Source organism: Eurosta solidaginis, chromosome 3, assembly GCF_040869045.1.
Source record: "Eurosta solidaginis isolate ZX-2024a chromosome 3, ASM4086904v1, whole genome shotgun sequence".
NCBI classification, from domain to species: Eukaryota; Metazoa; Arthropoda; class Insecta; order Diptera; family Tephritidae; genus Eurosta; species Eurosta solidaginis.
Window position 1 is genome coordinate 104,321,329 of NC_090321.1, and position 12,993 is coordinate 104,334,321.

The 12,993-nt window shown below is 37.0% G+C and overlaps 1 pseudogene; it reads left to right on the top strand.

Annotated features, from left to right (window-relative positions):
- Positions 1-6,758: 6,758 nt before the first annotated feature.
- LOC137245951 (DNA-directed RNA polymerase III subunit RPC8-like) lies at positions 6,759-7,585 on the top strand (annotated as a pseudogene).
- Positions 7,586-12,993: the final 5,408 nt, after the last annotated feature.

Below are 12,993 nucleotides of genomic sequence, written 5' to 3' on the forward strand. Positions count from 1 at the left end.
GCCTAAAGGGTCGAAAAGTTTGGCGATAGCGGATAGGAATGCTCGTTTGGTGATGTTTTCGCCATTTTCTAGGGTTCCTGCCTTGAGATAAAATACGTCTGAGTGAGCGTTCCATCGTATTCCCAGGGCTTTTACCGAACTAGCTTCTTCGAACGCTAAGAAATCCTCGCTGAGCAAATCCGTTTTGGGGATGTCCTTTAGAATTTCTTTACAATTTGAAGTCCACTTGCGTAATGGAAAGCCAGCTGAGTGTAGGGCTTCGCGAATCTCGTTTCTTGCTTTGCTGGTTGACGCTATTGTGTGTCCTCCAGATAAAACATCATCGACGTACATACTCTCTCTTAGCATTCTAGCCGCTGTAGGGTGTGAATTTGCTACGTCGTCAGCCAGTTGTAGGAGCGTTCTTATCGCGAGATATGGAGCGCAATTCACTCCGAAGGTAACCGTCTTTAATGCGTAAAGACTAATAGGGTCATTCGAGGAAGTGCGATGCACAATGCGTTGAAATTTGGTGTGATTTTCGTTCACCCAAATTTGTCGATACATCTTTTCGATGTCGCTATTGAAGACGAAACGGTATAGTCTCCATCGTAAGATAATGATGGGTAGATCGGCTTGTAGAACTGGGCCTGGGAGGAGAATATCGTTTAGGCTATTACCGTTGGCCGTAGGGCTAGAGGCATTAAATACTACGCGTACCTTTGTAGTGGTACTTTCCGCTTTAATAACGGCGTGGTGGGGCAGGAAGTAATGATCCGAATCGTGGGATGTGGTATTCTTTTTTAACTTTCCCATACGTCCGAGCGTTTCATATTCTGACAACACTCGAACATATTTTTTACCTAAATCTGGATTTTTTATTAGCCGCCCCTCATTCTGGAAGAATTGAGAGCATGCGCGTTTCAGGAACGGTCCTAAAATAATGTTATTAGGGCAATCCTGCCTGAATGGTAGTGATACGGTGTATCTTCCATCTTCATCACGTTTCGTTGTTTCTTTAAATAATTGTTCGCAGTACCTTTCATCTTCATTTAATATTTTATTTTTGGGTACATTTTCTACCTCCCAGAAAGCTTTGAGTTGGTTGTCTAACGCAACCTCGTTGTAGAAAGACATAATGCTCTTCGTTGGATTCGGTGATTCGATACGACCGGTTAGTATCCAACCGAACACTGTCTCTTGGGCTAAGAGTGTGTTTAGCACATTCTTTTTTATACCACTCATTATAATGTGGGGATATATGTATCCGCCAAGTATGAGGTCTACGTCTTCATTGACGTAGAACCTCTTGTCTGCCAGAACCAAATCTGGGAATGCCTGCATAGTCATTGCGTTGATAGGGCAGGATGGAAGATTCCCAGTGAGTTTGGCTAGAACTAGAACGGGTGTAGTCAGGCTGAAGCAGGGGTCCACTGGTGAACGTAATTCGATTATGGACGCTTCTTTCAACTGCGCTGACACCGCATTTGTGATGCCTGATACTTGGGCATGCATTTTCCTCGCTGGCAAATTGATTCTGCGTTTCAGTCTTTCTGTTATAAAATAACATTCAGACCCAGAATCAATTAATGCCCGCGCGGAGAAGTCGGTACCATTATGGTGAATATGTACGCGAGCAGTTCCTAATAGCACGCCTGTGCTGGAATTGGCATGGCAGGATTTGACGTTCTGGTTCGCAGAGGAAGGTGGTTGTCCCGATTCCTGTCTTTTCCGTGCCTGTGCCGAAGTTGATGGGGTATTATCCGCATCTTTGAAAGGATTGCGCCCCGCCGGTTGCTGAAGTGTGTCCGCATGCAGGAGCGTGTGGTGACGAGAGTGGCATTTGGAACAGTTGTACGAACTGGTGCACCTCGTCACGGTGTGTCCTGGGGATAAACAGTTCAAGCAGCCATTTGTGGATTTAACGAATTTGATCCTTTCTACCGGGGCTAAATCGCAAAAACGTGAACAGTTGCGTAATCTGTGCTCCGTAGATTTGCACATTTTGCACATTGATTTTGTTGATTGCTTGGATACTTTTGTTTGAAAAGCACCAAGTCCTTTTGTAGGGGTCTCCGTCGATTGGCGCGACGCGTTTGACTTTTGCACTTTAGAAGTGGCATTACCTGTAAAACCAGACACGGTTTCAAGTGTCTGGAAACGATTTGACAAGAATTTGTCCATATCCTCCCACTTGGATATGTCCGTTTTGTGGTCAATGCTCTGCTCCCATAGAGCCAGCGTATTTTCAGGTAATTTTGTCGAACATAAATAAGTAATAATCGCATCCCAATTTGAAACATAGATCTGATGGGTTTTTAAGGATGCCAAACAATTATTTATGTCGCGCTGTAAGGTCTTGATTGAGCTTCCGCACTCGCTATCTATCTTTTTTAGATTAAATAAAATTTGTAGTTGTGAGTTCACGAGAATCCGCTTATTCTCGTATATCTCATATAGGTTTCTCCAGGCTGTTTCGAAGCCTTCATTTGTCAAAAGACATTTCTTGACAATGTCCTTTGCCTCACCTTCGGTTTTTTGGTTAAGGTGGAATAACTTTTCTACCGGGCTTAAGCGATTATTTTTATAGATGGCCGTGAACAGGTCACGAAACGTTGGCCAAGATAGGTAGTTGCCCTTGAATACCTCAGTATCGCAAGCTGGCAGGCGGATACTGTGTTCGCGCGCGCGTTCTCCCTCAGGTTTGACTGCCCTATCTTTTTCCTCCTTCAATTTGGCTTGAAGTTCAGCCATGTTCGACATGCATCGCAAGAATACGGCATATGCCGCTTTATGCTTGATCTTGACCGCTGCAATTTTCTTTGCGTCGAGCGTGTCAGAGCCAAGCAACTCCTCTAGGGCGTTCTCTGCTTTTTCCCACTTGGCTTGCAACTCTTTTTGCTGTATTGCAAGAGTGTGTACAGTGTGCAGAGCCGCATTGATATCATTAAAATCGGCCTCGAATTCGATTATTCGATCGGCCAATCTAATGTAGGAGTCCATGTTCATGGTTGAAAAGTGGAAAGCGAATTAATCAAGGGATATAAAACTTGAAAACCTGAGCGAATCACCCAACCAACAACTATTAAAATTACGCAGAATTGATTATTACTTTTAATTTGTTTATTTTTGTCTGACTTTGCAGATTATTTGTGCCGTAAAACAGGGAGCAGGGGGAAGCAACACCAATGTCTTTTGTGTAAATAAAGGGGGCCACTCGCCACTTCCAAGTTAAATTGTATTGTATAATAAGTGCGCGCGCTGGTATGAACTCGACGAAAAGTGTAAAAACGTGTAATAAATCTTGTGCGAAAATTTGTTAAGAAACTAGTGAAATTAACGTGATGCAAAAAGAGAATTTAAATCGAATGGCGTGAAATTTTATGTGAAATTGAGGTTATGTGTACCTCTTCCTTGTGCTGTGTCCGGAGAGCCTTACCGCTGGTGGGGGGACAGGCCAGATAGTCACAAGGAATTAAAAGCGTTAATGTTACGCGTTTGGACTTATTTTTCTTTTCGTCACTAATCTTTTTACACTTTTCGCACTTAATAACAAATCACTACGCGTGTGGCACTGAGAATATTTATTTTTTACTCGGTTTTATTTATTTTTTATAACCAAAAAAATTGTGGCAAGAAATATTGCACTTACTTTGTGGCGATTTGCTGTTCTGGTGATGATGTGGCAAGTTGGCTTGCGATGTTGAAATTGCTTTAGCTGGCTGTCCTTTACTCAGTGTTTTACCAAGATGTTGTTAGCTAATTACAGTGTATCACCAAGCGTGTTTATCAGCTTCTGCTTAATTTTTGAGTATCACCAAAAGAATTTTACCACCAAAGTGTATCACCAAGCGTGTATATAATGATTTTGTACGGATGTGGACTGTATAGGTACTGTGTTCCAAATTCCTGGTGAAGATGGACCAAATGTTCGGCCGGGGTGCGTTTGCTCCTGGAGGTAGGTGGGCGCACCGGGGTCGATCTCAATGGGAATAAGCGGGTTGGAATAAAATAAGAGAATACGAGATTTCTCGTTATAATAGATATGATTTATTGGGTAAAAGTAAAATAAACTGGTTACAATATTACCTGAATATCTTGTTGAAAACAGTGGAGATCGCTGGCGGAAGATGTTAGCTGGTTGGCTGTTAGAATCCAAGAGGCCGGTTGTATAGCAATCTACAACCGTTGACCCCCAAAATCTTCCGTTTTGGAGGGGAAAGGCACCCACACATCAACCCCGACATGCATATGCATGAGTGCTGACAAAAAGCACACATACACGTGCATGTACATGCATGCACATGCATGTGGCGGTGATGGTGTGGGTGGTTATAAATTAAGTCGAGTATCGAATATCGATTTGCAGAGTTGCATTGGGGGATCGGAATCAGATGCGGAAAAGTTAGGCATCCTGCCTAAACAGATATGTTGCAACAAAATACAAAAATAAAAGAAAATTTCAAAATGGGCGTGGCTCCGCCTTTTTCCATTTAATTTGTCTAGGATACTTTTAATGCCATAAGTCGAAAAAAAATTTACCAATCCTTGTGAAATTTGGTAGAGGCTTAGATTCTAGGACGATAACTGTTTTCTATGAAAAAGGGCGAAATCGGTTGGAGCCACGCCCAGTTTTTATACACAGTCGACCGTCTGTCCTTCCGCTCGGCCGTTAACACGATAACTTGAGCAAAAATCGATATATCTTTACTAAACTCAGTTCACGTATTTATCTGAGCTCACTTTGTATTGGTGTAAAAAATGGCCGAAATCCGACTATGACCACGCCCACTTTTTCGATATCGAAAATTACGAAAAATGAAAAAAATGCCATAATTATATACCAAATACGAAAAAAGGAATGAAACATGGTAATTGTAGTGGTCTATTGACGCAAAATATAACTTTAGAAAAAAACTTGGTAAAATGGGTGTGACACTTACCATATTAAGTAGAAGAAAATAAAAAAGTTTTGCAGGGCGAAATAAAAAGCCCTTGGAATCTTGGAAGGAATACTGTTCGTGGTATTATATATATAAATAAATTAACGGTACCCGACAGATGATGTTCTGGATCACCGTGGTCTACATTTTGGTCGATATCTCGAAAACGCCTTCACATATACAACTAAGGGCCACTCCCTTTTAAAACCCTCATTAATACCTTTAATTTGATACCCATATCGTACAAACACATTCTAGAGTCACCCCTGGTCCACGTTTATGGCGATATCTCTAAAAGGCGTCCACATATGGAATTAAGGCCCACGCCCTCTAAAATACTCATTAACACCTTTCATTTGATACTCATATCGTACAAACAAATTCTAGAGTCACCCCTGGTCCAACTTTATGGCGATATCTCGAAAAGGCGTCCACCTATAGAACACAGTCCCACTCCGTTTTAAAATACTCATTAACACCTTTCGTTTGATACCCATATCGTACAAAATAAATTCTAGAGTCACCCCTGGTCCACCTCTATGGCGATATCTCGAAAAGGCGTCCACCTATAGAACTAAGGCCCACTCCCTTTTAAAATACTCATTAACACCTTTCGTTTGATACCCATATCGTACAAAAAAATTCTAGAGTCAGGCCTGGTCCACCTTTATGGCGATATCCCTAAATGGCGTCCATCTATAGAACTATGGCCCACTTCCTCTTAAAATAATCTTTAATACCTTCCATCTCCTTTCACCTTTTAATGAAATCGTAAATTTTTTGCTTTAACACAGAAGTAACTGCTCGATTAGTATGAAGGATGAAATGTCAAGCGAATAAAATGACAATGCTATATGACAGACTATCATGGCGGAACGATACAAGGTGACAGCATTGTGACATACCTACATACATAAATAAGAATTCCATGTACTTTGTTTTTGTAAATTCGATGGACAAATGTCAAAATCGTACTGCGCCGGAAGTTGATGTATCAAATCAAATAAAAAAAGGTTATAATCGGCTGTTCGATGCGGCCACCTTGTATCGTTCCGCCATGCAGACAATGACATTTACTTTGACAAATGACATTTTTAAGCACTGAACACACCAAAAACTAAGAAACTGAACGCTCCCAAAAGAGTTGCATTGTGCTTTTGACTTCATTAGGCATTCGATTAGCTACTAATGAAATAATTATAGATTCGAAATTTGTAGGGAAGATTGAGCTCAATAAGCGTCTTAATGTAGAAAACTGCCTTTATTATTCAATGAGCCGTCTGTGTGAAAACAGTATAACAACAATGTTATCCATATGGGTGTATCTGGTTCATGTTTAATTGGAACACGAGGATTGTTTAGTATCACAAATCACCAACCCAGATTACGCATTCACGAGTTCAAAATTGCTTCGTTCTGCGCATATACGACCAGTTGACTTGATCGAACAGCGGATATGATGTTTTTATTGCAAAATACAAAAGCATGTTTTTGTGTAAATTTATTTTATTTTAATTAATAATTTAATTGTTTAACTAAAATGTTTTTAACCGTAAATGTATTGGAGAAATGTATCGTTCTTATCGGTCAACTATAATTTGATACAGATTATAGCACGCAATGGTGCTAAATTATATTCAATATCGTTTATCCATTTAAAGAGGATCTAATAGCTGCAGTAAAGGAGCATCATGTAAAATACAGCACAATTTGAAAAATTCAAAACTTAATATCTTATCTTTTCAGATTTGAGTAGTTGTGGCTGGTTTTATAAATCTGTTTTACACAACCTAGACGTGTAGCTGCCATATGGGTTGCAGCGCCTATAGCTCAGAAATGGGCGAGGAATTGGGAAATGAAGTTCGCTACAGTACGATCACAAAATCGGTATGTGTTGGTCGATAATATACCCAGCTTTTGCATATGACTGTTCAGTCTAAGGTGTCTTGTAAGAATAGCTGTTAGGATTCGTAGGTTCGAGAGGCCTATTAATGCCCTATACACTTTTAGTACCCACTTTAATTTTTGCAGAACGCAGAATTGAAGGACACCATCCGAATAGCACCGGATCAATTTCATTTGGAATTGGTGGAGGCAATAAGGGACGAGATCAACCGAAAATTGTCCAATCAAGTAAGTTCAATCTATGTGTATATGTATGTGAAATTACTAAACTTGCATTTTGTTGTAACAGGTTTTATTACATTTGGGTCTCTGCATTGCGCCCAAAGATATCGTATCAGATTTAATAATCCTACAGGGGGATGGCGCTTCCCATACATATATACCCTTGGATTCTTTGATGATATATTAATACCGCCATCTGCATTACAGCATCCTTCCCGGTTCGAGGAAGCTGAACAAGTTTGGGTATGGGAATATCCACTAGAAAATGGTGCTAAGTATGATTTATTCGTAGATATAGGAGAACCAATCAAATTTCGTGTTTTGCGTGCAATTTTCCAATTGGACCACCAAAAAACAGACACACGACAATCAGGTTCAGCAGCGGGTGCATCCGCCGGACAACCAGAATCTACAAAACAAACAGAAATAAAGACTCCATACCGTATAGTGGTGTTTGTAAAAAGATGTAGATATATTAATAGTCATATCATGTATCAAATTTATTTTAGGCTGCTATTAATAATTATATTATATAATTATAAAATATTAATTCATATTGCATATTTCTTTCGAAATCTTCGGGAGTGAAATGCACTTCACATATTCATGCTGTTTTGAGATTCACTACGTCCTTTCGGCGGCAAAAATGAAGCCATTTCTTAGCCATTACTACATCATTTGGAAAACGGAAAAGTATCCATTGATTTTCACTGGTTTTCTTGTTGTTGTTATCACACCCAAACACAGATCAATGCATTATTAATATAACTATTTAATTAAAACTTCACAAATATACGTATATCAAAGCGCGGCTAAATGAAAATGAGTAATTTCTACGTCATCAAAAACAGCTAATATTTTGTTTACATGCCCAATGCGCAATCTTCTAATGTGATTTTTGGCTGTACACTAGTGTGACCGCAAGTTATATGGAACATTTTTTTTTCGTATTTTCACTTGGCAAACCCCTTAGATTTATTCAAAATTAGAAAAAAATTGTAGATCGTTTGCATAATTATTGGGCGCGCCTTGAGCCACAAAGTTAGCTAAAAATGCTATTTTTCTCACTATGGCTCGTTTTAATTGATCTTAACTTCAGTAGTATTTATTTTATAGAAAAACTTCATTCACAAATATTCTAGGGACATATGTGATGAACAATGTTGCTCTGTATTAGTTTTCTTTAACATTAATATTTAATCCAGAAAAAAACCAAATTAAAAAATAACAGCGAAATTTTCACATATCTCGCATTCCTTGCCTGATGATTATTTATTTTATTAAATGGTGTAATTATAAACATTTTGTAATATAATCTCCTTCGTACTCATAGGAAATTGTTTTTGATAGTTTTTGACTACTTGCAATATATGTTGTTTTTGTTCCTCGTCTTTTGTGAGTATTGGGTTGTAGTCTTGCATCAATTTCACCGCTCGTTCAGCTGAATCGTTTACCACGTGAATGTCATTAACACTTTGAAGAGCAGTTTTCAAATTACTATCCGCAGGCCCTTGACTTGGGTCATTTTTCAAAAATGCTGTATTGATTTTAAAGCGAAGAAAAAAATTGTATGGCTCAGAAGAAATGAATTGATCCATTCCGCCTTCAATAACATGCATAACATTTAAATTTTGAACTGAGGCGCGTTTTACGTCTTTATCTAAAGTCTCACGACTCAATGCCTTCATCATCACTTTTTTTGACTCAACAGAAACACTGTTATCAAAAAATGCTAAAGCAACACATTCAGGACTCAAGTACCATAAGTGGTTTTAAAATTTTTGTAATGCAACTTGAGATATAACAGCATCAATTTTTTAAAAGAATCCAGTTTTTTCAAAAGGTGGAAATCTTTGTATGGTGCTTGTGCAGCATAAGAGGCAGAGAACCACATCTCAACATATATTGAAACAATAAAAATACATATATTAACTAAAGCTTTCCTATCTTTTACTGACAAATCAAATTCACGTCGAAATATAAAAATATTTTCAAGCAGTATATAGCTTTTGCCATCCATCTTGCGTGGTGGATAACCCCAGGGGCGCGAAAAGCTGCATCGCGAATAGGTGGAGTCTCGCCAAGAAATATTAGTGTTAGCTCAAGAAACTCCCTGTAATCATGTCTTGGCTGTTTAGTTTTGATCGTATCGTTCACAAATTCATTTATTTTACCTTTATCTACTGTTAAATATTTTTTACATCATTATCTTCCATTCCAGACTGATAAATTGCTGAAATATTTTTACATTTGGGTTTTCGGTTTACTCATCTTAATTTCAAAGGCACGTTTTAATACGACTTCCAAAATGTGGTGACGGCAAGGTAGCCAAACCAGCTGCTTTTGAAGTCTGTGTTCAATAGCCGTACAGGTTCCATTAAAACGGCCTGTATTTACGGCAGTTGTGTTGAACACCAAGGCTTTTATATGATCTTGAAGTCCCCATTCAAATATAGCTTTACAAACAGCAGACGCCTGCTCTCTGCCAGTTCCACTTTGTCCAATGCGGGAACTTCAAGTAGTTGCTCCGTACGCCCGCATGAAATTATGATTGGAAGTCTGTCAACTTTTTCATTCTTAGTAAGAGCTGGTAACAGCTTTATATTTTTGAAGTGTTCTGCTCGTATTTTTTTCTCTGGCATTATGTATTGACGTTTTATTTATAATATAGTTTTGTATTTCAAGACCGACTGCGACCACAGATATAATTAAATGCACGGATTTTCGATCACTGACCTTGCAAACATCTAAAGCGGCTGCAAGTTTCGGAGTCATTATATTTTTAAATCCTGTCATTTTTTGTTTTTTTTTAGCTGGCGTTGGCATTACAGCGTCTGCTCCCAAGGCCTGCTAAAATGGAATTAAGTGTTGTGGTTACAGTTTTGTTATGTGTTGTTGTTGTGTGTTTCAATTATTTCTCATCTACGTTGTGTATAGTTTCATTTTCACGTTTTACTTATAATTTATAACTTTGAACTTACCTCATAGCTAGCAGCGATTTCGCTGATAGCGCTCTCCGAACTGCAGGAAGAAAGTTCAGCTGTTTCATCTGAATAAAGAGAGTAGAAGTAAATATATGTTATACTATATTAAAAATAATATACAATTTCTTCTTACTAGAAGCAGCTAATGCACGATCATTCTATTCTTTCCGTTTTAAATGATTTTGCTGATGTTCTTACATTCGTTCTTCACTTACTGCTGTTTTGTAATCGATGCCATACATAAACTCCGGTCTACCTTTCTTTGTTTGATTCTCCAAAAATAATTTGCCCTCTGAATTTTTAATAAGGTCCAGTGTATTTGCACTTGCTATATCAAATAAGTCATCTAACTTCGGCGTCCACGCCTCTTCTCTTTCTCTTTGCGTTTCCGATTTAATTTTAGAATTGTTATTCACTTTCCTCTATGCATTATATAAATCTTCAAGTTTTGTTATGCGACGTTGCTTGTTTTTAGTGGGGATTAGAGCTTTATCCCAAAAATATTCACATTTTCGATCACTAATTTAGCACTCTCACGTAAATTTAATTATACTGCTCATAAATTAAAAAATAATACCTTCATAACTTCTTTGTTAGAATGTAGTTTACACCCACTTAAGGAAGGAGAAAAATAGCGTAACAAAATTCTTGATGAAATGTATAATTACTTTCAGTACACGACAATAAGTGAAATGTAGTCGTCGTCAAGTAACAACAAAAATAATATTCTGCTCTGCTTCTCAGTAAGAACTAACGGTAAACTGTTGCAATAATTGTGTTGCAAATAATTATATGAAAATATGTTCGTATGCAAAGAATACTAAGATATGTGAAAATTTCGCTGTTATTTTTTAATTAAGTTTTTTCTAGATTAAATATTAATGTTAAAGAAAAGTAGTACAAAGCAACATTGTTCATCAGATATGTCTCTAGAATATTTCTGAATAAAGTTTTTCTATAAAATAAATATTACTGAAGTTAAGAACAATTAATGCGAGCCATAGTGAGAAAAATAGTATTTTTAGCAAACTTTGTGGGCTCAAGGCACGCCCAATAATTATGCAAACGATCTAAAATTTTATATATATATATCTTTTCTAATTTGGTATAAATGTAAGGGGTTGGCCAAGTGAAAATACCAAAAAAAATAACGGTCACACTACTATACACTTTAGATCAGCTGTTTTTGATGACGTAAAAATTGCTCATTTTCATTTAGCCGCGCTTTGATATACGTATACTTTTTTGGAAAGTTTTAATTAAATAATTATATTAATAATGCGTTTTGGTGTGTTTGGGTTTGATAACAACAACAAGAAAACCAGTGAAAACTAATGGAGATTTTACGTTCTCCGAAGGATGCAGTAGTGGCTAAGAAATAGCTTCCCATTCCAGTGAAAGTGACTCAGCTTTGAGAAAAGTACTTAGAGATTCTTTATTTTAATTTAAAAAATAACTAAATAAGTTTAAATACATTTATTCAATTGTATAATTTATTTTTAATGTCAATATTTTTATTATTTATTTGTAAACAAAAAATCAACATTATGTAAGCTAAGATATGTATATAAGATAAGATATTAAAGGGTCTAAACACTATCATCCATTTATTTATTTGTAAGTATAAGAATTTAATAACTAATCAGACTATACATAATTTCGAATACAGAAGTAAACAAAGTGAACGAAACTTATATTACTGTTTAATTAAACTTAAATTAGTAATAAACAGAAGAATTTTCTGATTGCTGATCCCACCAAGATAAGACACCCATCCCCAATAAATTTGATACATGTTATGATCTATATATATAAAAATAAGTGCACATTTTTGGTGTTACTTTATAACTTGAGACGGGCTCCACCAAATTCAACCAAATTTCTACGGTACATTTGGGCTATCATGTAGATGGTTTCTGTAAAGTTTGATTGAATTTGGTCGAGCGGTTCATGATATATATAACACCAAGCTACGGCTACGTTTCGTACCAATAGATGGTGCTTATTTGCATGTTTGCGTTATTTCATGAAATGAAATAGGCGGTGCTTATTTCCATTTTGCATTATTCAATGGAATTGAAGTTTCCGGAATTATAATTTGACGTTCGGCATTTCTCAAGTGAAAACAAAACGAAAACAAGAAATCATTTGTTTTGTTTTGTTTTTTTTTTTTTTTTGATAAAAACTGTGAAAAAAAAAATAAATGAACTGGATTTAAGTAAATTCCGTATATGCTGTGCTTTAATTTGGTGATTAATGTCCCACTAAATTTATTAAGTGTGATTTTATTGTGTCAAAGAAAGAACATTGTAATAGAATTGCGTTGATTTTCTTTAGAAACAACCATGAATACAGATGAAATAATCTTGGACACTGCTGACCAACTGCATTGTGATGAAGATGTCATACATTTCGCATCGGCAAATTCATTTTTGGCTGGGATTTTGGGAACAAGAATTCAAGAGTATCGACGAAGCGTTGATGCATTATTTCGGTCAATATTTTAGATTTCTAGAAATCAAAACCCGACATTCCGCAAATTTCAACTGGTTCTTGTAAAATGGTCGCTTACTTACTGAAAATTTACAATATCTCTTCATTACACAACTGTCCCAACAAACAACGGTTTGGTGCAACGTGTTCAATCTTCTTTCACGACGAGAAATCACTTATTGGGAAAACGAATATACAGAATCGTTGACTGTTGCCATTCCACTTGCAAATTTACGACTACCAAATCTGATAGCCATAAGATTTACATAAACAATGTTTCTTCGAAATACGGATCAAGTCAACATTAGAAACATTCGCCCACCTGTTATCGAATTTATATCGCTACTAGTATTTGGTAACCTAATTCATGGATCCCTCGAGTTCAACGAATATATTCACCAGCGTCCCGAAAATTGTTGTTCCTACACACTTACTAACTTTTTTACTCTGATGTCTTAAGAATAAAA